This window comes from Ursus maritimus, unplaced genomic scaffold (assembly GCF_017311325.1).
Source record: "Ursus maritimus isolate PB19 unplaced genomic scaffold, ASM1731132v1 scaffold_7, whole genome shotgun sequence".
Classification (NCBI taxonomy): domain Eukaryota; kingdom Metazoa; phylum Chordata; class Mammalia; order Carnivora; family Ursidae; genus Ursus; species Ursus maritimus.
The window spans coordinates 27,629,885-27,635,899 of NW_024426885.1; positions in this window are offsets into that span (position 1 = coordinate 27,629,885).

Genomic DNA, 6,015 nt, shown 5'->3' on the forward strand with positions numbered 1-6,015 from the left:
GAGGAGGCTGGGACTCTTGCTCTCAGTTACACCTAGAACCGCAGTCCTCCCACCCCACCTCCTGGTTGCCCCAGCCCCTCCTCCAGGGCCTGGGAAAGGTGAGCTCCAGCTTCCCTCACCCCACTCCTCCCACACATTCTAACCGAGGGGACATTAAAAAGTGCTGACAGGGCAGGGGAGAGGCCACCTGCCTGCCCGCCAGTCGGGCCACTTTCATCTCAGCCGCCTCCTGCCAAAACCACCTGCCCTGGCCTGCCCTCTCCCAGGTCCCGCTTTATTAATCTGGCCCTGTCTGGCCAGCCAGGCCTGCCCAGGCGCCCTCACCTCCCCTCTGCCTCCAGCGCCAGTGGGGGAGCCTCCACTCCCTGCACCAATCATCCCAGGGGCTGTGGAGAGCGCCTCCAACAGTCTCAGGAAGCTCGGTCTCCACTAGATTTACTGCAAGAGATAAGGTCTCTCAAGTGCCCCCCCCCACACACAAACGCATCACAGTCCTACACGCACACTGCACGGCAACACACACAACTACCCACAACCTCAGCTGTATCTGCTGTTGTTGTAACATCAAGTTAGACACAACACCCACAATGACAGGCACACATAACAACACCTAGAGGAGCCTTACACAATTACCCACAGTGGCCACCGTTTAGAGCACACGGTCAACACATTTACATAGGAGCACTCACATATAATGACACAATGCACCAATATCACACACAAGGGCACACTATCACCCATCATCTTGCTTGCCCATAGTGATAACTGAACAGTACCTGGCTCACAGTAGCACTTAGTAACCTCGCATTTATTGAGTGAATGATACAGAAGCAATGCACTCACACACCAAATGCACACATATGCCTCAGAGCCGAAATGCATATGCCACAAAGAGTGGAAACCAGACCTGCTGAGAGCACCCCAAGCAGCACGTGACTGAAGTCAGAAAAGCAGACAGAAGATGAAATGAAAGGAACTCAGCTGAGACAGGGTTGGGGACAGGGCATTCGGTTACCTTTTACAACTGGAGACATCTTTTCAAAAACACAAATCTAATCCTCGGATGAAGCCCCAGCACTCTTTAACAGCCTGGGCAGCCCTGCCGGGTGTCCAGTCCCAGCCCCTGCCTGGCCGTTTCCGCTTCCCGCCACCCAGCCGCTCTTGCCTTGCATATTCCACCCACCTCGCCCGCCGGTCCTGCCACGGGCTTTGCAGATGCTGCTCCTTCCGCCTGCAACACTTCCGTCCTCTCTCCTCCTCCTCTATTTACCTTTAGCTCTGGGCTCCAGGTCACTTCCTAACTAGGTTAAATCCCTCATGCTACGGGCTGAATGTTTGTGCCCCCCCCCCCACCAAATTCATACATTGAAACCTAATCTCCAGTGTGATTGTATTTGGCCTGGGGCCTTTGGGAAGTGATGAGGTCACGAGGGTAGAGCCCTCATGAATGGGATCAGTGCCCTTATAAAAGGGACTTCAGAGAGCTCCCTCACTCCTTCCATCCAGTGAGGACACAGCGAGAGAATGGTCATCTGTAACCCAGGAAATGCGTCCTCACCAGACAGCAAGTCTGCCAGTGCCTTCATCTTAGATTTCCCAGCCTCCAGAACTGTGAGAAAGAAGTTTCGGTTGTTTCTGCCACCCAGCCTATGGTATTTTTGTTCCAGCAGCCCAAATGGACTGATACCCACTTACAAGTCCTTATCGCACCATCGATCTCCTTAATGGTACTTCCCACAGATGTAGCTTTTCTGCCCCCACCAATAGATGGAAAGCCCCATGAGGGCAGACAGTGACTGCTTGTGCTTCCACTAACTCCCAGGACTGGTACTGAATAGTCCTGGGGGCCTACTGTGTACTCAATGCATAGTAGATGCTCAACAAACACCTGCTGAGTAAATGAAGGACAAACACAAAGCACATAAAAGAACACTAGAGGGACGGCTCAGCTAGAAGTTATTAATGCCTAGAATGCTAGGACTGAGAGTGGTCTGAGGAAATCCGGAGTTTTTGCTTTTGCTGTGTGACCTTGGGCAAGTCCCTTCATCTCTCTGGGTCTCTTTTTGTACCTATAAATGAAGGCATTAGACTTTCAAAATGTGCTCCGTGGGGCTCTAAGCGTTCTCAGAAGCATCCGAGGCTGCTATGAGCAAAGGCTGGAGCAAGGGTGAGGAAGCTTGCTGATAAAAAGACACTTCTACTTTAAACTGGGTGTGTGCGTGTGTGTGTGTGTGCGCGTGCGCGCACACGTGCACATGTGTTTTCAGAATTGAAGATTCTAAAGTTTAAAATATTTCTTGAAATCTCTGGACTAGGTGATCTCTAGTTCCCTTGCAGAATATTACAATACAACAGAAGTAAAATGGTTCCAAGACAGTAAGATACCAGAGCACGTGCTGCTGTTTATCTGCCAAGTTATCTAAGCGGACCCCCCATCTGCAGAATCAACAGAGGAAAGGAGCAATAAGAAGTGAATGAGCCCAATTGGAGGAGGAGTCCTAGAGAAGAGGACAGTTTTCAACATCTTGTGCTGATTCCTAACTGTGGTGACAGACTCAAAAAGATCAGGGAGCTGGTGGGGAAGGGATCAGGGCACCACTTCCCAGGAGGAATGGTGATCAAAGAGATGGCCAAAAAAGGGCAAGTCTGGCCTGAATGGGAGTAGCAGACGACTATGGGGGGAGAAGGGCACAGGGTGGCCCACAAGCTTCCTGAAAAAGCCCATATGCACTGAGGATGGCAAACAGGAGAAACTCTATGGTCAGGTAAGCTCATGGGAATGAACTTTATCCTGGTGAAGGGAAGGAGGAGGGCGCAGGAATCAGTCTGGAGGACAGGGTAGGAAAGTCAGATAAATCAGAATAGTTACAGGACACAGGCTATTTGTTCTTTTCTGTGTTCCTTGAGGAAGGGCAGAGGAAAGAGCCTAAACTGGGGGTTAAGGGGGAAAGGGGTGCAGAAAAGGGCACAGAATTGAGCCTGGAGAAATACATTACTTTGTACCTAAGGCGAGGATAGCTCCTTGGGAACCCTTAGGTCAGAGAACCTCCTCTCTTGCTTCTTCCCTTCCATCAGCCTCACTGCTTCCTCTCTCCCATATACACACTCTTTAGCCTGCTTTCAGAACCCTAGCTCTGTCCCTCTCCTTGAACTCCAAAACTTCCAGCTCACCAGCTATCCTCACCCACTGCCTCCTTCCTTCAGTGGCCCCACTGCCTGTCTCTGCCCTCCACCCTGCCGCTGTCCTGAAGTCACTTTCTGTGGAAGCAGTCAGCCCCTGACACTGGTGAGGCCCTCCAGGAAGCTCTTGTCCTCTTAGTATCGTGGCCTGACTCTCCCTTAACATGCAGAGGCCCTTAACATGCAGAGGCCCAGGTTATCTGAAGGTTTCAGTGCTTCCCTTCCACACTCTCTCCCATGACCAATCTGCAAGCAGGACTTCAAATTCAACCAACAACCCCACAGGAACAGCCCTCAGAGGGGCCCTATTTTTCATATCTGTATGGGCATTCAATAGATGTCGATTACTGACTCACAAATCTACTTCAGTTCTGACTTTGACTAGCATCTCTGGCTCCTCACCAGACATCTCTTTCCTGACTCCCTATCATCACCTGAAATTCACCATGATCACGATGTCCCAAACACCAGACGTGGGTCCCAAGCCAGCCCGCTTCTCCCAGAATTCCCTCTCAGGTCAGTGCCTGCCAGATCCAGCCCAGCCCAGCCCATCATCCATTCATGCATCTTTCCACTGGGAGTTTCCTTAGTGTTTCCACTTATCTGCTCACTCCAACCCCAAACTTAGCTCAGTTCATGTGCCTTTCCAGCCAAGGTTTGGCCCCACATCCCTGACAAGTCTCCAGATTCTCCTCCTCTCACCCAACCTCTTCCTTGGCTGCACCAGTATCTTCCTAAATATAACATGCCTCATCCAGAACCCCACAGCTCTCCAGTTCAGTGTCCAGACACCTCAGGGTCTGGCCTTCTGGGGTTTGGTCCCAGCCTACCTTTGCGACCCTCCCCTGCCCTTCCCTCCAGGGAGCCTTGCCTCCATCAGAGTCTGATTCTTCCCAGGTCCCTACAGACCTGTAAGCTCATGCCAAACATCCAGCACTTGCTCAGGCTGCTCCAATCTCTAGAACTGCTACTCTTCTGAAGAGTTAAATCTCAAGTATCCTTTCCAGCATTTCTCCTGCACATTCTCAACTGGGATGTGACTGCCCACTGTTAACACTCCTGGCTCCTGACTACCAAAACCCAGGGCACTGTGATAAACATGTCCCCAGTTGAGAACCACTGGCTGGATCCTGTTCTCTCCCCCACTACCTGACCCTCTCTAAATGACCAATATGCCCCGGGACCTTCTTTTACTCTCCTCAAAGTCCTCAGCTTTGGTAAGAGGCTGTAAGAAATAAAAACAATAAAATAATGGCAACAATTAATGACATCCCCTTAAGTAGCACTTTCTGTGCATTATACACTGTTTTAAGTCCTTTCCATATATTCGTTTAAACCTCACAAACACCTATAAGATAGTATTACTATTATCCCTCACTTTTCAGATGAGCAAAGTGAGGGGGAAATTAAGTAACTCACTCAAGGTCACCTACCTGTTAAGTAGCTAATAAAAAGACACAGCAGAGAACACAGACTTCAGAGTTAGAAAAACCTTTCATACACAAATTCTGCCACCAACTGGCTATGTGACCTTGGCCAAGTACTTTCCCTCTCCGAACTTCAATTTTCTCATTTGTGAAACAATAAAATAATAGCACCTAATTCATGGCGGGAGGGGGGCTGTTCTTGTGAGGATTAAATTTGTTAATATAGAACAGTGTCTGGCACAAAGCAATGCTCCCTTTATGCATCTCCTTATTTTCTCTCCACTCAGAGCCCACCTCAGATACTTAAAAATAGTAACAACAGTAGTTCCTCACATTTGAATCCAGGTCCTTGACCCCCAAACTGCATGGCTGCCCACGCTGTTCCATCAAGCCCTCACAGGTTTGGCTCTAAGAGCTGTGCCTCCTTTTCCCCAAGCAAGGCCCCTCACTATCTCATGGTGTCCTGGCCTCTAGGCTCCTGACCCTGTTGTAACCTGGGTACACTCTGGCTTGCTTGCTCCATCCTGCTCCTAGAGGCAGAGCATCAGACCCGGCCCAAGACAAACCCCAGCCCAACTCCACTGCGACCTGGCTGGCCCCACTGGGCAACATGTCAGACATTAAACGGCTCCTTTGATTCCACTGTGGCCTTCCTCTATGTTCCTATAGACTGCCCCCTCCTGTTTTTAAGAGATCAAAGCCTTGATCTAACTGGAGTCCCTCACTTCACCCATATCTCCCCATCTGAGACTTTGACCTTTTCTAGGCTGTTTCCACTGCCCTTCCCTTTCTTTTCTAGAACTTGTTTCTTCCCAGCGTCTAGTCCTTCTAGTGACACCAATCTCTTCCCCTCCAATGGCTCCTTCTCCTCTGTCCACAAATTTGCTTCTCTACCTCTAGCTAGCAGCTTTGCTGAAGCTTTACAAAATACAGGCCTGTCTTCTGTGTTATTTCTCAAATAACCTATAGTTATCTACACTTGTTGCCCCAAGCTCTTCTCCACCAACTCACTCTTTAACCCCTACCATTCTCCTGACTTCTTAATCACAGACTCTAATGACCTTCCTCACCCCTACCTCCTATACCAAACTCTTCAGAGTTCAAGCCTGTGACCACCCCTTTTGTGTCCCCCTCCACCTAAATGACCCACTCTCTTGGTTCCATTCCTGATTTCCTAGGAAGTGCTTCTTTGGCATGTTCACGGCTGCCCTGTACCTTTCTTCTCTTCCTACCCTGTCTCCTTGGGTGTTTCTCATTTTCTTCTCTAGCCTCAATCCTCATTGTCCCTACAATGAGCCCAAGCTGGCCTCCAGCCTCATACCTCCAGCTGCAACCACACCTTTCTGCCCTTCTCTCTTACTCTGCCCCAGCAGGGGTCCCCACCTGCCCTCTATAACCAAAGTGATCT